Below are 24,414 nucleotides of genomic sequence, written 5' to 3'. Positions count from 1 at the left end.
ATAATATTTAATTTCTAAAAATTTTCCACAAATTGCTAAAAATTTTTGCCAAACATAATTATGTCAAGACAAAATTTATGTCAAGCCATAACACAAAAATTTTAAAAATATTTTAGAAAACATCACTTTTTGGTATTTTGTAAAAATAAAGTTAAAACAAAATTATGTCAAGATATACATATTTATGTCAAGACATAAATTTTGAAAAACATTACAAAATCAATTAAAATAATAGTTATCTAGAAATTTCGAAGAAATTGGCAAACATTTTACCAGACATAATTATGTCAAGACAAAATGAATGTCTTGACATAAATATGTTAAGACATACAATAAATTTTTTACCTTTTTAGCAATTTGTAGTAAAAATAACCTGTTCTTATTCAAAATAAAAATAATATAAAGATAAAATTATGTCTAGATATACATATTTATGTCAAGTTATAAAATTGTGATAATCGCCCACAAATTATAAACATATTTAATTTTGGTAGAAATTTCTAAAAATTTTCACCAGACATTATTACAGCAATAGAAAATATGTTATACCATAAATATGTCAAAAAAAATATTCCAAAATAAAATTATATCAAGACATAAATTTTAAAAAATGTATAAAAATTTATAAAAATAGCTAAATTATAGATGTACAATTTATACTATGTTAGGACAAAAATATGTCAAGATAAAATTATGTCAAGAAATATTTTAAAAAATTTCAAAAATTTAAAAAAAATCTGTAAGATTTTCTAACAATAAATTTATTTATGATAAAATTAAAATATGTCAAGTTACAAATTATTATGTTAAGGCGTTTAAAATGTCAAGATAGAGTATGAAAAAGAAAAAAAGACAAAATATGAACATGTCAAGAAATTATATAGTATGTTAAAATATTAAATATGTCAAGACATAGAAAATCTATTATAAATAACTACAATATCATAATTTTAATGTAAAATATATATATAAAGTATATTATGTTAAGTTTATGTCAAGACATAAATTTTTATGTTAAGTCACTAATAAATGTCAAGACATAAAAATTTCTAAATAGTTATTGCAAAAATAAAATCAACATATTTTTTTAATTGCAATAAAAATATATAGTTCAAATTTATGGCAAGACATAAACTTTTATGTCAAGACATCAAAAATTTTATTTTTTATTACTTAAACTTTTATTGGAATAAACATATATATTATATCAGTTAAATATGTGTCAAGACAAAATTTATGTTAAGACAGAAACAATTTCAAGGCATAAACTATAATGTTAAGACATTAATATGTCAAGACATAAAAAATTTTATTTTTTATTACTTAAAAGTATATTGGAATAAAGACTAATATATGTTTATCAGTTAAATATGTGTCAAGACAAAATTTATGTTAAAACATAAAAAATTTCAATGTTAAGACATTAAAATTTCAACACATAAAGAACACAAATAACGTTACGAAAAACTAAATTATTTATTTTGCTTTATACATTTGTGTCAAAACATAAATTGTTATGTTAAGATATTAAATATGTCATGACATAAAAAAATTTCCAAATATTAAAAAAATTCAAAAATAAAATATAACTATGTCAAGACATAAATAATTCTGTCATGACACTAATTTGCCCAGACTTCAGAAAATAGTATTTGAACTTCAAAAGTGTCCCTCATTTTTCATCTTTTACTGTATATCTCCGCCTTCAAATGAAAACGTTTTATTTGCTTCTTATTATGCTTTTCATTAATTCATTTGTATTTAAATCTTTTTACATTATTCCTGTGCGTAGGTGTTGCTATTAATGACATATTTAGGTTGAGGCTAAAAAAAATTCACATTTATTTAATTTAATTCCTGCTTTCAACTTTACAAATATTTTGTGGCCAGATCCGTGTTGCAATCAACAAGCTTTTTAAAGTGGTTTGATTTTAACAGTATTATAAAAAATGGCATAATAAAAATTTTAGCATAATTTCAATGTTATTAATTGTGATAATAAAAAAGTTTTTATAACTTGATAAAAGTTACAAAGGTTTAAAAATTTTATGTAAAAATATTAAATTATGACTAAACTGTTTAAAACTAAACAAGAATTGAAAAGAACATTTTCAATAAATTTAGAATATGTATAATGTTATGACAAAATTTTGTAAAGATATTCTTTTTAGGCTTTATGTTATAACATGAAAAGTCTTTTTTAAGATTTACCACATTTTCCCAGGCTTTTTTTGTATAAGAACTTCCTGTTTTTCTTAAACATATTTTGTTAATATTTTCCAAATATAATTTTTAATTAAATTTTGTGGTTGTTATTTATTTTTCATTTGTTCATATTACTCTTCCTCTACGTATGAAAGGATCTTTTTTTTCATCATCATCACCATGAAGTAAAATTCAAAGTCAAAAGAAAAACCACAAAATTATCAACTAAACGACCGGAAAAAAATTATTACAACAAATATGTTTTGATCACCAAGACAAAGAGGAATACACAAATGTTTACAAGAACAACAAAACGAAATGTGCAACATTATTATAAATATTTACAATAAACATGTATAATCAACAGAATGTAAATGAAAATCATCAAACCATCTGACATTTTGTATGCGACTGTACGTACAATCAAAAGATCTCACAGAAATAAAGATCACAACAATTCGTAGACATTTTAACAAAAAGCTTTAACATGTAAAGTCATTTTGATTAAAAAAACGTTTTTATATAAATATTAAGCAGAAATTAACACTAATAAATGGTTAAGAAACGAAACAGAGGAGAGAAAACTTAAAGGCAAAAATGTAACTTATTGTATGAACGTATTAAGAATTATGTTAATTATGTCAAGACAAAGTAAATAATACAAAAAGAACTTGATAAAAAGTTAAGAAACATTTAAAATCTTAAAAAATTAACAAGATTATGTCAAGACATAACATATTTCATGATATAAATAAAAAAAAATAAAATTTCTATGTAAAAAAGTTAAATTTGTCAAAAATTCGCATAAGACATATTTATGTCAAGACAAAATTATGTTAAGACATGAGAAAATTAAAATGTACTAAAAATTTCATAAAAAGTTAAGATATGTCACAAATGTAAAAATTTACGATTATATCAAGACATAATTTTTGTTTTGACATAAAAATTTTATGACATTAATACAATGATGTATGTATGTTATGACATAACATATGCTATAACATAGATAAGTTATAAATTTAAAATTTAAAAAGTTAAATTTTTCAAAAATTCGCCTATGACATATTTATGGCAAGACAAAAATATGTTAACATATATTTATATCAAAACATGAAAAAATTAAAAATTACTAAAAACTTCATAAAAGTGAGAAACGTCAAAAATTTGCCAAGACATATTTATGTCAAGAAAAAATTCATAAAAGTGAGAAACGTCAAAAATTTGCCTAAGACATATTTATGTCAAGACAAAATTATTTTAAAATATATTTATGTTAAGACATGAACAAATTAAAATGTACAAAAATTTCATAAAATGTTCAGAAACGTCAAAAATTAAAAAAAATAAAAATTATATCAAGACATAATTTTTGTTATGACATAAAAATGATGAGAAATAATTAAGATAACACTTGTAAGGACATATATAAATATGTCATGATATAAAAGTATTTTATAATTATAATTTTAAAACCTTCGATTTTGCAAATAGAAATTTGTTAAGACATATTTATGTCAACACATGAGGAAGTTGAAAAAACACTCGAAATTACTTCAAACTTCATAAGAAGTTAAACAATTTTAAAATTGCAAACTAATTTTCAAGACGTAATAATGTCAAGGCATGATTTATGTTATGACATAAATATGTCAAACCATAAATTGTTATTACAATATTTTATTGTAAATTTAAGTATAATATCAAGGGTTTATATTAAATATATATAAAATTATATCAAGTAATTTTTATGTCAAGATATAATTCAGAAAAGCTGACATAACATATCAAGACATATATTAAAATTTTAACTTTATGTATAAATTTAGGTAAATAGAAAAAATAGCAAGATTTTGAATTAAACATATTTATGTCAAGACAAAATTATATTAAGATATATTTATGTCAAGGCATAAGCTACTTAAAAAACCCTCGAAACTAGTTAAAATTTCAAAAATAGTTGAAAAAAATTTAACAGCAAAACATAATTATGTCAAGACATAACTTATATTAAGACATTGATATATCAAGACATAAAGGAAAATTTGAAATTTTGGAAAAAATTAAATAAATAATAGTAATAGAGAACGTTCAAATTAATTGTCATAAAATTATGTCTAGATATTTTTATGTCAAAACAAACATTTTAAAAATAGAATTTACATGTCAAGACATAAAATAAAATTATTTAAAAATTTTATGTTTAAATAAATAGTTTAAAGTTTGAAAATTAATTTTTAAAATAATGTTATAAGAAAATATTAACTTTCTGACATAAAATGTCAAGACATAAAAGAAAATTTAAAAAAATTTCAGCTAAATGTTTTATTGTGTACAGGAAATGTTTATACAATAAAATTAAAAATTCATGTTATGAGATAAATATGTCAAGACATAAAAATGTTAAGACATATTTTTTAATTAAAAAACGTATGAGAATATCAATTATTTTAACATAAATTAAAAAAACATCAGAAGACATAATTATGTGAACGTTAATGATAATTTTGCTAATGATAATGACAAATATGATCAAATAGCTTTTAACTATTGCATAAATTTTCAACCTAATTTAATTAGTTAAACCACATTAACTGCTATTTTATTGCTAAATCAACATTTACACCAGGTGCCTTACACTACCACTACCCAGCCCTGCAATATCATAGATGCATTTCATTCTTAAAACCACAATTTTTAAACAATATATTATTTCTTTAAAATAAATTAAAAACAGATCAATCTGCAACAACTTTTTTTTGGTTTTTTAATATCAACAAAATAAAAAACACGCAACACTTTAGACGAACAAAAAAAAAACAAAAAACCGAAACACATTAGAAACCTACAACAGCAGCTACACGACAAAAAATAAATTGCTCTGAAAATCATAGAGTTTGAAACGTCACATGTGCTGCAGCATTAAATAAAATCAAATGGAAATAAAATCAAGTTTTATTTTGCTTCTAAAAACTTTATGGCTTCATTTTAAATTTAAAACGCTAACAGAAAGAAAAAAAAAAATTGTTTTTTTTTTCAGCTCATTTGATAGATCACTTGCAATGTTTAAATTAGAGTACAAGTTTCAGTTATTTCGTTATTTTTGTATTGTTGTTTTTTTCTAGCATCTAGCTGAAAAATTACTTAATTTCCGTTGACTAATTGGAATTTAAGTTTTGCTTTTGTTTTTTTTTTCGATTGGTAAACTGACATGTCATTTCAAAAGATTTATGATGGATGTATTGAAAAGTCATGAACTAAGATTGCCTTAAAGTGGAGTTGAAAAAGTTTTGGTTTGAAAAAAAAAAATTCTGTTCGGAATTTCAAAATTAAGCGTAAAACAAATAGAAATGGTGAAATTGTATCAAGATTTTGAAGAAGAATTTTGTAAGATATTTTGTTAAAAACTTAGGTAATTTTAAGACAATTTAAAAAATTTTGTTATGACATAAATATGTCAAGACATAATTATGTCAACACAAACATATTTTTTAAAAATTTATTTAATAAAATGTAATTAAAACATACATTTTAAGCAAAAAAATATTTATATTATGACATATGAAATAAAAAGATTATGTCAAGACATATTTATGTTAAGCATAAATTAAATAAGTTAACTATTAAATCTAAAAAACAAAAGAAGTCCTTGATGATATATTTATTTCAAGACATGTTAATGTTTAGCCATAGTAAAGATATTAAAAATTCATAATTATTAAAACATTTTTAAGAAAATTTTATGTCAAGACATAAATGTTTTTATTATATAAAAATGCAAATCACATTTCAAACTAAATAATGTGAAATTTTATGTTATGAAACATATATAAATGTCAATATATTATTTTTTTCAAAAATAAAAATTATAATTAAATAATTGAAATTTTTGTTCCTGTAAATAATGTCAAGACATTTTTATGACAAAAAGAATATATTATTCAGACAAATTTATTTTAAATCATCATCTTTTTTATTGTAAAAACACAAGACACAAGAAAAATAAATAAATTTAAAAAATATTGTTCAAACATATTTATATCAAGACGTTTTATTGTTAAGACATAATTATGTTACGGATTTTTTTTTAAATAATTAATTTTATTAAAAAGTTTAATAAAAAAAATACTCAAGAAAAACACAAAATGTGAAAATTCTTATTCAAGCATATTTATATCAAGACATTTTAATGTCAAGACATAATTATGTTATGAATTTTTTTTATAATTAATTTTATTAAAAAGTTTAAAGAAAAAATACTCAAGAAAAACCAAAAAAATTAAAATGTTTGTCCAAACATATTTATATCAAGACATTTTAATGTCAAGACATAATTATGTTATGAATTTTTTTTAAATAATTAATTTTATTAAAAAGTTTAAATAATTTCGAAATCTGAAATAAGACATTATGTCAAGACATATTTATGTCAAAACAAAATTATGTCAATATAAATTTATGTTAAGCCATAATTAAAAAGCCGTATTCCTAAAAACTACGGCAACATGAAAAATTATAAAAATAATAATATTTATGACATGACATATTTATGTCAAGATGCATAAATTAATGTTAAGATATAAGTATGTTATGACATTTCCTTATTAACATATTTCCAATCAAATTTTTATCTAAAAAATATAAGAAAATATGTTAAGACATTTTTCTGATTATCTTATTTAAAATACGTCATTTTAATTTAAAAATTAAAAAACAATATGATTTTGTTAAAACAAAATTATGTCAAGACATACATATTAGTGTTAAATAATTTTTCTATAAAAACTAAATAGATTTGATTTTTTATCAAAACTTCTCTTAAAAAAATTTTCAATTAGAATTTTAAAGATTTCGTTTAAATTTTATTTATGTTAAGAAAAAATTTTGTCAAGACATATTTTTGTCAAAACATAATTTAGTCCAAACATATTTATGCCAAACTATTTTTAATATAAAACTCAACTAACATATAAATGTTTAAAAATATGATATGACATATTAGTGTCAAGACATTTTAATGTTAAGACATAATTATGTTAAGCCTTAAATTTATCAAAAATATGTCAGAACATAATTTAGTCTAAACATACTAACAGCAACTTTTTTTAACATAAAACCTAATCACCATAAAAAGTTTTTAAAATATAATATGACATATTTATGTCAAGACATTTTTATGTTAAGCCATAAATTTTACAAAATACGAAATTTTCTTTAAAAAAAATAAAAATTAAATCAGGACATTTTTATATTAGTTCAGAAATTTATGAAGACATATTTATATTTGTATACAAAAGTTCATAACCAAATTATTATTAAGAATTTAACCTAGTTAATGCTCACATTTATGTTAAAATTATGTCATAACATAAAACCGACTACAACTTTTCTGTTTAAAAGTTTTATTTGAAATAGTTTTTTGTTAAAATTCTGTGTAAATTTTAAATAATTAAATATTTATACCTTTTTTTAATAAAATTTTAAAGCACTTTTTAGAAAAAATTTTATATTTTGTTTTAATATTTGAATTTATTAAAATTTTTTAATTTTTAGATTTATTTTTTTAAATTTAAAATTTTTTTAATTTAAATAGAATAATTTTTTCATAAAATTTTTTATTTAAATTCAATAAACACTTGAATTTTTATTTTTTTTTTTCAAAAAAACTCTTGCCTTTTTTCAAATTTATTGACACAACCAACCATTAAATTCACTTCCGTTTCAAAACTGAGTTTTTTATGTTTTTTCCCCGATTATTTTTTTCAAACAATATACAAGTATTAAGTAATTTAAACTCCGGTGATTCTAAACATTTAAAAAAAAAACATAAAAATACACACCACAAAACAACAACTACAACATTGAGTTTCCGGTCAACATAGATTATCATTAACAAAACAAAAAACAACAAAAAATTAATAAAAAATTAAAAAAAAAAACACCGAATTCAAATTGTCTGTAGAAATTCACCTGTTGTGACAACAAAGTCTGGATAAAAACTAAAATATGATTTAAAAACTCAAATAGTTAAAAGCCATAACAAAACATTAAACAAGAAAAAAATTATACATTATTTCAAATTTTTATGAAAAAAACGTTGTTGTTGTAGTTGTTGCATATGGTTTATGTTTTGTTTTTTTTTTAAGGGATTATGAGTTAATTGCTAATAAAACTATGACAACCTCAACAACAATAACATACGCACAACACTCAAACTTATCATAAATAAAAAATAATTATTGAATTTAGCCTTAATACGGAAAGTGGTGACTGAACTCGAAAAAAAAAAGAAATACTTAACAATTTTGAAGTTAAACCTTTGATTTGAGTAATATAAATATTTCAGCTGTCTTCAATTTCTGAGCGTTTTTGCTTAATTTTGAAATTAAATATTCCAAACACGATGTTAGGATTTTGGAAAATTTTAATATTTGAATAATAGTTTTTTTATAGCAATAAAAGTGTTTGATGTTTATTAATTATTAAATTGAAGAAAAGATAATTATTTTTTAATAATTTTTAAAACAAATTATCTTTTGCCAAATACCGACTAACAATTTATTGGCAAAGTTGGATAACTTACTGATTTATTTAATAAAATACTCTGAAATTTTCAAGTTATAGAAGTTATAAAAGTTATAAAGTTATAAAAGTTATAAAGTTATAAAAGTTATAAAAGTTATAAAAGTTATAAAAGTTATAAAAGTTATAAAAGTTATAAAAGTTATAAAAGTTATAAAAGTTATAAAAGTTTTAAAAGTTTTAAAGTTATAAAGTTATAAAGTTATAAAGTTATAAAAGTTATAAAAGTTATAAAAGTTATAAAAGTTATAAAAGTTATAAAAGTTATAAAAGTTATAAACGTTATAAAAGTTATAAAAGTTATAAAGTTATAAAGTTATAAAAGTTATAAAAGTTATAAAAGTTATAAAAATTATAAAAGTTATAAAAGTTATAAAAGTTATAAAAGTTATAAAGGTTATAAAAGTTATAAAAGTTATAAAGTTATAAAGTTATAAAGTTATAAAAATTATAAAAGTTATAAAAGTTATAAAAATTATAAAAGTTATAAAAGTTATAAAAGTTATAAAAGTTATAAAAGTTATAAAGTTATAAAGTTATAAAGTTATAAAGTTATAAAGTTATAAAGTTATAAAGTTATAAAGTTATAAAGTTATAAAGTTAAAAAGTTATAAAGTTATAAAAGTTATAAAAGTTATAAAGTTATAAAGTTATAAATTTATAAAATTATAAAGTTATAAAGTTTTAAATCAAAATATCAGAAAACAAGGATTTGAAAACAAACTATGTCAAAATTAGATTCATTTTAAGACATAAATATGTCAAGACATATAAGTATCAAGACACAAAAATGTCATGGCATAATTTTTTCAATGAGTAAACCTAACTTTCACATTCTTTATGTTGAAAATGTATATTTATAAATAACTGAATACTTCTTTGATTACCCTATAATTATTGTAACTGACTGTATGTTTGTCTTCATATTTGTCCATCCATTTCCCCACCTGGGTTGTATTTTATTTAATATTTTAATTATTAATAATTGTTGGAAATTGATACATTAATTTCTTCTTCCACCAAAAAAGCAAAAGAAATAAAAAGATAAATATTTTAATTAACATTTTGATTGATATTTCTGATGTTTTTCAAAAAAAAGCCCATATAATATCGACCCAATTTTGTTTTTGTTGTCAAAAAACTAAAGCCGACAAAAAATTGCGGTAATTTTTTATGCAAAAAGCATGATGAAGTCAAAATGCCAAAATAAAAAAACTTAAAGAACATGTAACATTTTATAACACACCCACTGGCTAAAACTTTTTTTTCATTTTTTTTTTTTTTTCAAAGAAAGAATTTCGAAAACCCCCCCAAAAGAACGACAAGACTGAAGAAATTTTTTGACACATACGACGTTTAAATTGTTTTGATTTTTTCTTCTTATTTTGGAAGGAAAAACGAAAATTTTTCAAAACTTTATGCTGAAAGCTAAAATTTAAAATGAAATAAAAAATGAGGAATCAATACTTTGGTCTTTTTTTGTGTTCACAAACTTATGTTCAGAATAAATAAGAACATCCAAGCAGCTGCCTTTGCTTTAAAAAGGGAATACAGAAAAACAAAAATAACAACTCCCAAAAAAGGCCTAAAAGCAAGAACATTATACAGCAATTATTTAAAGGAATGAAAACTTTATATACAATTTTCTCTAAGCAAAGTTTGTTAACACATTAATGTTTAAAAAAATGTTTGCATTCTTTTTAATATCTTTTCTTTTTGGAAGTTTAAGAACGTGTGTACGTGTGCGAGTCACAAAAATCTACTAAAAACATTTAACAAATTAATCGTTGAGGCGTTACGGCCCATGGTTAGTTAAAGTTTTGTAAAACTCCCATCAACAACAGCAATAATAATAAAAAAATCCAAATAAAACTGTATGGAATTTCAAGTCACTAAAAAATTTAAAAATAAAGTTAAAGTTGAAAAAAAAACACAAAAAATATTTGTAAATGTTTTTGTTATTTTTTGGTGATCCCAGAAAAAAAGGTTAAATATACTAAAACCTTAACAACAACAAACAAAAAATCACAAACAATTTGTTACCAAAAACAAAAAAAAAAAAAAGAATGAAAATTATATTAAGACTTTTTTTGTGCACTCAATAGAGTGCCTTTTACACACGTGCTACATGAATTCTTTATAAATAATAGACTTTTTATTGATTTTTTTAATAATAATAAGAGGCAACACCCTGTGTTAGAAGTCTAAAACTAGGAGCCTTAGCTTTTGTAATTAAGGCTAGAAGGATATTTTTATATGAAATTTTTCTTTCATATTATTCCAGGCAAGGTATTGGAAAATATTAAAAAATTATGTCAAGACATAAATATGTCATAACATTTTTATGTCAAGACAATTTTATGTCTAAACATAAATCTAATTTGGCAAAGTTTAGTTTTTAATTCCTTGTAAATTTAATAACTTTATAATTTAAATTTAAATTTTAATTAAAAATTTAAAACTTTAAAACTTTAAAACTTAAAACTTAAAACTTTAGAACTTTAGAACTTTAGAACTTTAAAACCTTAAAACTTTAAAACTTTAAAACTTTAAAACTTTAAAACTTTAAAACTTTAAAACTTTAAAACTTTAAAACTTTAAACTTTAAAACTTTAAAACTTGAAACTTTAAAACTTATAACTTTAAACTTTAAAACTTTATAACTTTATAACATTATAACTATATAACTTTATAACTTTATAACTTTATAACTTTATAACTTTATAACTTTATAACTTTATAACTTTATAACTTTATAACTTTATAACTTTATAACTTTATAACTTTATAACTTTATAACTTTATAACTTTATAACTTAAAACTTAAAACTTTATAACTCTATAAATTCAAATATCTAAGTTTATAATTTTATAATTTTCTATTTTCAAAACTTTCTTAAAGCTTTCAAAAATCAGCCACTAAATAATTTTTTAATTTAAACAATTTTCTTAATTTTACAAAATTTATTAAAGTTTCCTTTTTTTTGAAAATTCAAAATATTTCATTAAAATTTATTTTCCATGCCATCAACCATAATATTTTATATTAAAAACAAACAACATTATGATCATTAAAATAATCACAGCACATTATAAAACACTTTTCCCCAAGAAGCCAGAAAAACTGCACCATTAAGAGACAATAACTGACCATTGTTCTTTATAGAAACAGCAAAGAAAAAAAATACACCAAACAGCGGCATATCAACCAGAGATGAAACAAACATCATGATAATGTTAATGATCGTTCCAATGATCTGACCAACTCACAGTCACAACAATTCCTAAACCACACAAACAGTTCGTTTATACGCATACGCAACAGGGACAACAGACTGACTTTCATTAAATACATTTTAAACATTTTAACTAGAAATCTAACTAATTATGTTAAGAAAGAAATAAAAGAAACTTCAAAGTGAATTTAAAACAAAGTTTTCAAATTGTTTTCACGATCAGATAAAACTTTTATAGAAAATAGTTGGAAAAAACATAGAGAGAATAAATTGTCTGGTAGAAATTACTTATTACATATTTTGTAAAGAATTAGGGAAAAAAAATTAAAATAATGAGTTAAAAATTTAAATGTTTGTTTGGTGGCACAAAGAAAATCGTTTGTTTCAACCGGCAGAGTTGTGAAATTGGGTGGCATTAGTGTGTTAGGGCGGGCTACTGACTGCCTAAGGCCGTTGCAATCAAATAATTTTAAATAAATTAAAACAAATAATAAGTTTTGAAGCACATTATGAAAATGATTTGATTCTACTCTCTTCTTTAAGTGAAAATATAGATCAGTTCTAGTTTAGTTCTAGTTCAGTTATAATTCAGTTCTAGTTCAGTTCAGTTCAGTTCTAGTTCAGTTCTAGTTCAGATCTAGTTCAGTTCTAGTTCAGTTCTAGTTCAGTTCTAGTTCAGATCTAGTTCAGATCTAGTTCAGTTCTAGTTCAGTTCTAGTTCAGTTCTAGTTCAGTTCTAGTTCAGTTCTAGTTCAGTTCTAGTTCAGTTCTAGTTCAGTTCTAGTTCAGTTCTAGTTCAGTTCTAGTTCAGTTCTAGTTCAGTTCTAGTTCAGTTCTAGTTCAGTTCTAGTTCAGTTCTAGTTCAGTTCTAGTTCAGTTCTAGTTCAGTTCTAGTTCAGTTCTAGTTCAGTTCTAGTTCAGTTCTAGTTCAGTTCTAGTTCAGTTCTAGTTCAGTTCTAGTTCAGTTCTAGTTCAGTTCTAGTTCAGTTCTAGTTCAGTTCTAGTTCAGTTCTAGTTCAGTTCTAGTTCAGTTTTAGTTCAGTTCTAGTTCAGTTCCAGTTCAGTTCTAATTTAGTTAAAATTTAGTTCTATTACCGTTCAACAGTGGGGCAGAATGGAAATTTTTTGGAAATAAATCTGGCATTTCTAAACGGCTGATCCGATCGGGATAAAATTTGGCGTGAGCGTAGCCAAGGAGTATTCGAGTTTAAGTTTTGAAGATGAACCCTGCAGATGCTCCAGGGACGGCGCTGTGGCGGCTCAAAGTAGGGTACCTACGACATGTAAAATTTTTAAACTCGTGCCATTTTTTTGTTTTTCACCCAAATACAAAGATTTTTATATTTTGTGAAAGCGCTCGACGAGATCTTGAAAAAACATGCTTGGACATACTACTTATCTCTTATAATATCCGAGTTATAGGCATTTAAAAATTTAGTGATACAAAATTTACCATACCTTGGTCCGCCTTTTTGTGAATACCGGGCGTAATTTTGCACCTAATGGACTCAATTTTTTCTTGTTAGTTAGACAACAAAATTCCAATCCAATCAAATCCAATAATATACAAAAAATTTCAGACCAATATTGTTTACAGATCCAAAAATATACGTTTTTTAATTTAAAAATTCAAAAAATTTTAGTTTTTTGGCGTTTTTTTGCCAAAAATGTGTCTTAACTCTTTTATTAATAAAATAAAATTTTTATTAAGAACATATAACAATTTTATAGTTTTCTAAAAGGTATCTTTACGCAGAACGCTTTGGCGTAAAAAACTTGTCCTATTTTTTGAAAATGTTGCCACTGCGTCCTTCCGAATATGACCTATTTTTTATCAAAACTTCAACTTTGGGCGACATGTTCTAAAATCCCAAAGCTGGGATCAGAAAACTGAAAGCAGTTTTGGAAACCTCAATATGTTTTCTATTTACTCCAAAAGTATTTTCCCAGCCCTGAAAGAAATGTGGACCCTATGGGCAAAAAAGTAAAAAATCCCATTTTTGGGATTTTCATTCCTATTTTTGGGAATTGCGGGATGCCCTTTGACCTTTTAAATTTTTTTTTGCATATTCTTATTTGAAATGACAAATTTAACAAGCGTTGAAAATTTCATTGAGTTTTGTTCATAAATAAAGATTTTGTCATATATTACATATTTGTTTAATTTCTAAAACTATGATTTATATCAAAATTTTAATAGGATCGCAGATAGCTACAACAATTTAGTCCATATTTATCCCTTAATATCATTTTTTAGTTAGATATGGAAATTCTCGACCCTTTACAAAAAATTTCAAGCCAATATCTCAATTACATTCAAAAATATGTTCATTTAAACCTGTGTCCTTTAATTTCATCTTTTTCATATTTTAGTATTAAGTATGACAGAACATACATTTGGTGTTGAATAAAATATTTGGACAATTTTTAAAAATTATTTAGTTAATTATTTTATTATAATATTGTATATAAAATAAAAAAAATTATAATTTTATTATGAGCCACGCACAACAACACCTAAATCACCCCACACAAACCACCTTTCCCGCCCACCGAAATATAAAACACAATTTAATACAATATCATCAGTTAGTATAATAGCTTTTTTTATTTGAAATGTTTATCTTAAACATAATACAATTAATTCTTACAACCTACTTATATAGTTAATTCCTAACACTACTTATTTTCTATAAAATAATCTGTCATATCGGTATACATATCCAGAAGGTAATATAAGTCCTTTAAATCTTCCTTGTTTTGAGATGATAGAGTTTCATAACAAATCCATCTTTTTCGCATAGTTGAAAGAACAGGATCAGAAGATAGAAGTAAACTATTAAAAATATCTTCATTCTATGATTGCCTGGAGCATTTTCTTGAGCTGAATAGTTGAACATGCTTAAAATCTCGATTCCTCGCTTCCTGGGCTTCTTCTGTTAACTCTCCAAGTGGAAGAATATTCGATTCAATTATTATTTGACCATGACACAATACTTTGTGTACTGTTGGTGTTAGTTCCCTACATGGATACAGAGATACAAGTAATTTAGAAATTTCAGATGTGTATTCCCCAAATCGATTTTCATTAATTTTATGTTTACTATTCAGTGCCATTAAAATAGTTTTAACTCTTCGAAGCAACTCCTTGTCGATTCCAGTTATTTTTGAAGTAATTTCAAAACCTTTCAAAACCTTCTCGACGTATTACCGTCATTTGTACTACCGCAACTTGAAAGTGGTTTGTCGATGTTTAATCCCATCTGAACTTTAAATTCTTCTTGGATTCTGCTTTTTTCCGCAGCTCTCAGTTCTTTCAATTCTTCATTATTTTTTGTTGATTTAGTAGGATATTTTGTTTTTTTTTTCCTGGATCGCCTTGTATGATGGTAATATATTGTGTCCTTTTTCATGCAGAGCTTTCCTTAATATTTGGTACTTATTTCGACTGAGACCCAGTTCCAACATAAGCGCTATTGCTTCCTCTTCAGTAAAATTTGATTATGATGTTGGAGTTGGTATACTTTCCACAATTCGCTTAAGTCGTTTTGGTGATGCATTAGGAAGAATAGTTGCAATATGTACGACATCCATATGTTGGTTTTCCTTTTTCAGCATTTCGTTAAATGTATCAGCAATTTCCTCATTTGAGATTGAAAAAAGTTTTTGTGTGACCCTCTTTTTTTTTACCTTGAACATAAGTCTTCGTATGACTTGCAAGGCGCTCCTATTGATGTGTTGTAAGTTGAGATTTCCGTAGTAGTTTCCATCCAACTACAAAATTTTAATCGAAATTTCTTTTGATTTCCATCCACAGACTTACTTTTTACATCAAAAAGTTTTAAAAAGTTTTCAATTTTTGATATGCCTGTTTTGTCTACTTTTCTACTATATGTAGTTTTTATATAATTTGAAATGTCTTCAATTCTTTCTGGCCCTTTTGAAGATATACTCCATAAAACGGAACACAACTCTTCGTACTTTAATGTAATCTTCATTGTAGATTTATTAAATATGGTACTTAAAATCTGAGAAGTTTACTTATATACCAATTCTTGTCATTTCCGATACAGGTATTCCAAAGTAAAAAATTACGAATTGTCTACCTATTAACATTTAGGACTATATTACTATAACCTGTAATTCAGTCATTGATATTTCTTATTAGTGAATGAATCGAAATTATCATTACCTGTATATTTTTACCTACATGATCATAAACGAAACAGAACGAAATGATCTGTCGAAAAAATTTAGGTAAAAAATAGTTATAAATTTTTGAAAATTTAAGCATAATAGGACCTTTCAATTATAAGGATTGGCTTGAAATTTTTTGTAAAGGGTCGAGAATTTCCATATCTAACTAAAAAATGATATTAAGGGATAAATATGGACTAAATTGTTGTAGCTATCTTCGATCCTATTAAAATTTTGATATAAATCATAGTTTTAGAAATTAAACAAATATGTAATATATGACAAAATCTTTATTTATGAACAAAACTCAATGAAATTTTCAACGCTTGTTAAATTTGTCATTTCAAATAAGAATATGCAAAAAAAAATTTAAAAGGTAAAAGGGCATCCCGCAATTCCCAAAAATAGGAATACTTTTTTGCCCATAGGGTCCACATTTCTTTCAGGGCTGGGAAAATACTTTTGGAGTAAACTGCTTTCAGTTTTCTGATCCCAGCTTTGGGATTTTAGAACATGTCGCCCAAAGTTGAAGTTTTGATAAAAAATAGGTCATATTCGGAAGGACGCAGTGGCAACATTTTCAAAAAATAGGACAAGTTTTTTACGCCAAAGCGTTCTGCGTAAAGATACCTTTTAGAAAACTATAAAATTGTTATATGTTCTTAATAAAAATTTTATTTTATTAATAAAAGAAGAAAATCTAAAATTTTTTGAATTTTTAAATTAAAAAACGTATATTTTTGGATCTGTAAACGATATTGATGTGAAATTTTTTGTATATTATTGGAAATTTTGTTGTCTAACTAACAAGAAAAAATTGAGTCCATTTGGTGCAAAATTACGCCCGGTATTCAAAAAAAGGCGGACCAAGGTATGGTAAATTTTGTATCACTAAATTTTTAAATGCCTATAACTCGGATATTATAAGAGATAAGTAGTATGTCCAAGCATGTTTTTTCAAGATCTCGTCGAGCGCTTTCACAAAATATAAAATATTTGGGTGAAAAACAAAACAATGGCACGAGTTTAAAAATTTTACAGGTCGTAGGTACCCTACTTTGAGCCGCCACAGCGCCGTCCCTGGGGCATCTGCAGGGTTCATCTTCACGCTCACGCCAAATTTTATCCCGATCGGATCAGCCGTTTAGAAATGCCAGATTTATTTCCAAAAAATTTCCATTCTGCCCCACTGTGCGTTCTGGCTCAATTCTAGTTCAGTTCTAATTCTAGTTCACTTCCCGTTAAGTATTTTAGACACTTTAGCTTTGATTAGTTTTCCTTGAAATTATATCCATCAACTTACCTTAACCGTTTGTTTGTCCTTCGGTAATTTCAAATTTCATACTTCAAATTTAAAATAAAATTTTTGTCTTGAATTTTTGCAAAGTTGTAGTTCGAGTTATGCCAAATTTTGATTCGATTTCGTTGGAACTGAAAGTAGACAAAAAAACACAAACAAATTAGTATTGAAGTAAAAAGATATACATACATCCCTAAATAATATTTGAAATTATATTTTTGCAGCTTAATTTACTATATTTTTTGATTAAACTTCATTAATAAGTAGTAATTCACAACAAGATAGATATTTTCAAAAGAAATTCATTTCAAAATTTAACTATTTTTGAAACAAGTTAAATTTAAACTCTAGCCCACACACATGTTTATTTAATAATTTTAATGAAAAATTTAGCATTAAAACAATTAAACATTTGTTACACTCTAGCAAACAAATTGTTGCTCTACATACAGTAATTTTAAATTTAACTTGAATTTTTTTTCAATTTATACTTTATTAAAAAATAAACTTAATTACATTTTTTTATGTTTATTATAGTTTATTATTATTGGCAAATTATTAATAACAATGTTGTTGATTTTTTTTCAACTAACCAATAGAAACTCTTAAGACAAACGCCAAATACAATTGTTGCATAAAACTGAAAAAAAATTTTTAAATCATTGTAATAATTAAAATCAAATAACGTAATAATGGAGACAATGCAAAAAAAAACTACATAATTATACATTTGGTATGAATAAGGTAAAAGTAAAGACAACTATGTAATAATAATAAAAACAGGTGCGGAAGATATAGTTTAATGGGGGAGGAGGTTCAAAAACAAAGGAATATTTTTCTAAAGAATAGAACTAGAACTGAACGTAGAACTGAACTAGAACTGAACTAGAACTGAACTAGAACTGAACTAGAACTGAAACTAGAACTTGGAACTAGAAACTGAACTAGAACGAACTAGAACTGAACTAGAACTGAACTAGAACTGAACCAGAACTGAACTAGAACTGAACTAGAACTGAACTAGAACTGAACTAGAACTGAACTAGAACTGAACTAGAACTGAACTAGAACTGAACTAGAACTGAACTAGAATTGAACTAGAACTGAACTAGAACTGAACTAGAACTGAACTAGAACTGAACTAGAACTGAACTAGAACTGAACTAGAACTGAACTAGAACTGAACTAGAACTGAACTAGAACTGAACTAGAACTGAACTAGAACTGAACTAGAACTGAACTAGAACTGAACTAGAACTGAACTAGAACTGAACTAGAACTGAACTAGAACTGAACTAGAACTGAACTAGAACTGAACTAGAACTGAACTAGAACTGAACTAGAACGGAACTAGAACTGAACTAGAACTGAACTAGAACTGAACTAGAATTGAACTAGAACTGAACTAGAACTGAACTAGAACTGAACTAGAACTGAACTAGAACTGAACTATAACTGAACTAGACTACTAGAACTGAACTAGAACTGAACTAGAACTGAACTAGACTGAAACTAGAACTGAACTAGAACTAGACTAGAACTACTAGAACTGAACTAGAACTGAACTAGAACCTGAACTAGAACTGAACTAGAACTGAACTAGAACTGAACTAGAACTGAACTAGAACTGAACTAGAACGAACTAGAACTGAACTAGAACTGAACTAGAACTGAACTAGAACTGAACTAGAACTGAACTAGAACTGAACTAGAACTGAACTAGAACTGAACTAGAACTGAACTAGAAACTGAACTAGAACTGAACTAGAACTGACTAGAACTGGAACTAGAACTGAACTAGAACTGAACTAGAACTGAACTAGAACTGAACTAGAACTGAACTAGAACTGAACTAGAAACTGAAACTAGAACTGAACTAGAAACTGGAACTAGAACTGAACTAGAACTTGAACTAGAACTGAACTAGACTGAACTAGAACTGAACTAGAAACTGAACTAGAACTGAACTAGAACTGAACTAGAATGAACTAGAACTGAACTAGAACTGAACTAGAACTGAACTAGAACTGAATAGAACTGAACTAGAACTGAACTACTGAACTAGAACTGAACTAGAACTGAACTAGAACTGAACTAGAACTGAACTAGAACTGAACTAGAACTGAACTAGAACTGAACTAGAACTGAACTAGAACTGAACTAGAACTGAACTAGAACTGAACTAGAACTGAACTAGAACTGAACTAGAACTGAACTAGAACTGAACTAGAACTGAACTAGAACTGAACTAGAACTGAACTAGAACTGAACTAGAACTGAACTAGACGGAACTAGAACTGAACGAGAACTGAACTAGAATTGAACTAGAACTGAACTAGAACTGAACTAGAACTGAACTAGAACTGAACTAGAGTTGAACTAGAACTGAACTAGAACTGAACTAGAACTGAACTAGAACTGAACTAGAACTAAACTAGAACTGAACTAGAACTGAACTAGAACTGAACTAGAACTGAACTAGAACTGAACTAGAACTGAAATAGAACTGAACTAGAACTGAACTAGAACTGAACTAGAACTGAACTAGAACTGAACTAGAACTGAACTAGAACTGAACTAGAACTGAACTAGAACTGAACTAGAACTGAACTAGAACTGAACTAGAACTGAACTAGAACTGAACTAGAACTGAACTAGAACTGAACTAGAACTGAACTAGAACTGAACTAGAACTGAACTAGAACTGAACTAGAACTGAACTAGAACTGAACTAGAACTGAACTAGAACTGAACTAGAACTGAACTAGAACTGAACTAGAACTGAACTAGAACTGAACTAGAACTGAACTAGAACTGAACTAGAACTGAACTAGAACTGAACTAAAACTGAACTAGAACTGAACTAGAACTGAACTAGAACTGAACTAGAACTGAACTAGAACTGAACTAGAACTGAACTAGAACTGAACTAGAACTGAACTAGAACTGAACTAGAACTGAACTAGAACTGAACTAGAACTGAACTAGAACTGAACTAGAACTGAACTAGAACTGAACTAGAACTGAACTAGAACTGAACTAGAACTGAACTAGAACTGAACTAGAACTGAACTAGAACTGAACTAGAACTGAACTAGAACTGAACTAGAACTGAACTAGAACTGAACTAGAACTGAACTAGAACTGAACTAGAACTGAACTAGAACTGAACTAGAACTGAACTAGAACTGAACTAGAACTGAACTAGAACTGAACTAGAACTGAACTAGAACTGAACTAGAACTGAACTAGAACTGAACTAGAACTGAACTAGAACTGAACTAGAACTGAACTAGAACTGAACTAGAACTGAACTAGAACTGAACTAGAACTGAACTAGAACTGAACTAGAACTGAACTAGAACTGAACTAGAACTGAACTAGAACTGAACTAGAACTGAACTAGAACTGAACTAGACTGAACTAGAACTGAACTAGAACTGAACTAGAACGGAACTAGAACGGAACTAGAACTGAACTAGAATTGAACTAGAACTGAACTAGAACTAGAACTGAACTAGAACTAGAACTACAGAACTGAACTAGAACTGAACTAGTAATGAACTAAACTGAACTAGAACTGAACTAGAACTGAACTAGAACTGACTAGAACTGAATCTAGAACTAGAACTAATAACTGAACTAGAACTAGAAACTAGAACTGAACTAGAACTGAACTAGAACGGACTAGAACTGAACGAAACTGAACTAGAACTGAACTAGACTGAACTAGAATGACTAGAACTGAACTAGAACTGAAATAGAACTGACTATAACTGAACAGGTCTCAATATTTTAATTCAATATCTAAACCCCACAACCCCCTATAAAAACTCCTCTCTGATCATAGCGGGTATGCAAATATGTTAAATGCAATTGGATTTTTTTTTTTTTTTTTTTTTTGCTGAGTTTTACAATTAAACACAAATTATATTTGATTGCACGATCATATTAAAGTCACTCTTAAAACAGTATACAAGCTATTGACCAGTCATTTTATCTACCGATATGAGACTTGTAAACACTGTGTTAAAAGGAATGAAACGAGATAAATTATTTAAAATGATTTCATATGAAAACAAAAACAAAACAACTTTACCTCAAATGTAATTAAATATTAAGAGAATGAATGTAACTCTTAATAATTTACATTTATTGTCTACACCAATTACAATGAAATGAAATAATCAAACAAAGTGAATGAAATATAAAATAATTATAATAAATAATTTAACTAAAGTAGTTAAATAATTACAATGATGCAAACAAATTAACATTTGCAACATTTTTTCAAAACATAGTATCAAAGTTTATAAGTTTTAAACCCTCTTCAATCGGCTCTTATAAGAGAAGTTAGAGAAGATCTTTAGTTGAAATTGTGGAAAAGACGCAATTTCTTGCTGTTAGCTAATATTGCGAAATAAAATTTCTAGAAAAATTTTATAAATACTAATTATGAAGAAGACAACAATGTTCATTAATTAATAATGACATTTTCAGATAAACACAATACCAGACTTATAGACAACAAAACAATTGCAAATGATAAAAAAAATGCAGTAATTGGAGCAAAACGTTTTAATTGAAAAACAAAAAGCATTTTTCTTCATAATGACTGAGGCAAATGATACGCCCTCTTTAAAAAGGAGCGTTAATATGGTTAATTATTATATTAGTTCTAGTTCAGTTCTAGTTCAGTTCTAGTTCAGTTCTAGTTCTGTTCTAGTTCAGTTCTAGTTCAGTTCTAGTTCAGTTCTAGTTCAGTTCTAGTTCAGTTCTAGTTCAGTTCAGTTCTAGTCAGTTCTTCAGTTCTAGTTCAGTTCTAGTTCAGTACTAGTTCAGTACTAGTTCAGTAGTTCTAGTTCAGTCAGTTCTAGTTCAGTTCTAGTTCTTAGTTCAGTTCTAGTTCAGTTCAAGTTCAGTTCTAGTTCAGTTCTAGTTCAGTTCTAGTTCAGTTCTAGTTCAGTTCTAGTTCAGTTCTAGTTCAGTTCTAGTTCAGTTCTAGTTCAGTTCTAGTTTAGTTCTAGTTCAGTTCTAGTTCAGTTCTAGTTCAGTTCTAGTTCAGTTCTAGTTCAGTTCTAGTTCAGTTCTAGTTCAGTTCTAGTTCAGTTCTAGTTCAGTTCTAGTTCAGTTCTAGTTCTGTTCTAGTTCAGTTCTAGTTCAGTTCTAGTTCAGTTCTAGTTCAGTTCTAGTTCAGTTCTAGTTCAGTTCTAGTTCAGTTCTAGTTCAGTTCTAGTTCAGTTCTAGTTCAGTTCTAGTTCAGTTCTAGTTCAGTTCTAGTTCAGCTCTAGTTCAGTTCTAGTTCAGTTCTAGTTCAGTTCTAGTTCTGTTCTAGTTCAGTTCTAGTTCAGTTCTAGTTCAGTTCTAGTTCAGTTCTAGTTCAGTTCTAGTTCAGTTCTAGTTCAGTTCTAGTTCAGTTCTAGTTCAGTTCTAGTTCAGTTCTAGTTCAGTTCTAGTTCAGTTCTAGTTCAGTTCTAGTTCAGTTCTAGTTCAGTTCTAGTTCAGTTCTAGTTCAGTTCTAGTTCAGTTCTAGTTCAGTTCTAGTTCAGTTCAAGTTCAGTTCTAGTTCAGTTCTAGTTCAGTTCTAGTTCAGTTCTAGTTCAGTTCTAGTTCAGTTCTAGTTTAGTTCTAGTTCAGTTCTAGTTCAGTTCTAGTTCAGTTCTAGTTCAGTTCTAGTTCAGTTCTAGTTCAGTTCTAGTTCAGTTCTAGTTCAGTTCTAGTTCAGTTCTAGTTCAGTTCTAGTTCAGTTCTAGTTCAGTTCTAGTTCAGTTCTAGTTCAGTTCTAGTTCTAGTTCAGTTCTAGTTCAGTTCTAGTTCAGTTCTAGTTCAGTTCTAGTTCAGTTCTAGTTCAGTTCTAGTTCAGTTCTAGTTCAGTTCTAGTTCAGTTCTAGTTCAGTTCTAGTTCAGTTCTAGTTCAGTTCTAGTTCAGTTCTAGTTCAGTACTAGTTCAGTACTAGTTCAGTTCTAGTTCAGTTCTAGTTCAGTTCTTCAGTTCAGTTCAGTTCTAGTTCAGTTCTAGTTCAGTTCTAGTTCAGTTCTAGTTCAGTTCTAGTTCAGTCTAGTTCAGTTCTAGTTCAGTTCTAGTTCAGTTCTAGTTCAGTTCTAGTTCAGTTCTAGTTCAGTTCTAGTTCAGTTCTAGTTCAGTTCTAGTTCAGTTCTAGTTCAGTTCTAGTTCAGTTCTAGTTCAGTTCTAGTTCAGTTCTAGTTCAGTTCTAGTTCAGTTCTAGTTGAGTTCTAGTTCAGTTCTAGTTCAGTTCTAGTTCAGTTCTAGTTCAGTTCTAGTTCAGTTCTAGTTCAGTTCTAGTTCAGTTCTAGTTCAGTTCTAGTTCAGTTCTAGTTCAGTTCTAGTTCAGTTCTAGTTCAGTTCTAGTTCAGTTCTAGTTCAGTTCTAGTTCAGTTCTAGTTCAATTCTAGTTCAGTTTGAGTTCAGTTCTAGTTCAGTTCTAGTTCAATTCTAGTTCAGTTCTAGGATTTTAGCTAAATTGCTCAAATAAACTGTGAAAAAGCTTTTGTTTTAAAAAGCTTCCTTAAATGCTCAGTTTCAAGTTCGCTTCATCTTCAGTTTTTAAGGAATTTTATATTAACATTTTATTTTAAATTACAATTTCAAAAGTTTTTCAATTATATAACAGGTGAAACCTTCAGAGATTCCAAAATTTATAAAAAAATAAAAATAATAAAAATTTTTATATAAAATATTTTGCTAAGGCGAAGGCTGTCTTAAATTTTAAATATTTATTCTTATCTGCAAATAATGATTTATGACTTATAAAACCAAAATAACAACCAACAAATTTTGCAATTACATTTTTTATTTTTAAAATCGAAAAAAACAAACAATATTGAAAAAATAAAATTTATGAGTTGCCGCAAATGAGGGTGTGTTATTTAGAA

General features: G+C 26.1%; 1 protein-coding gene across 3 annotated transcripts in view; it reads right to left on the bottom strand.

Moving 5' to 3' along the window:
• LOC119608124 (bromodomain-containing protein DDB_G0280777) overlaps positions 1–17,651 on the bottom strand; it is an 88,596-nt gene extending 70,945 nt beyond the window's left edge. For all 3 annotated transcript variants that reach the window (XM_037962390.1, XM_037962391.1, XM_037962392.1), the window contains exon 1: positions 17,524–17,651. The gene's annotated coding sequence lies outside the window, so the exon portion shown is untranslated. The remainder of the gene's footprint in view (positions 1–17,523) is intronic.
• Between the last annotated feature and the right edge of the window lie 6,763 nt (positions 17,652–24,414).

The sequence above is a fragment of the Lucilia sericata genome, unplaced genomic scaffold (assembly GCF_015586225.1).
Source record: "Lucilia sericata isolate MDLA Ls3-8-SP2 unplaced genomic scaffold, ASM1558622v1 Contig000796F_arrow, whole genome shotgun sequence".
Classification (NCBI taxonomy): Eukaryota; Metazoa; Arthropoda; class Insecta; order Diptera; family Calliphoridae; genus Lucilia; species Lucilia sericata.
This window is presented reverse-complemented; position numbering and strand designations above follow the sequence as displayed.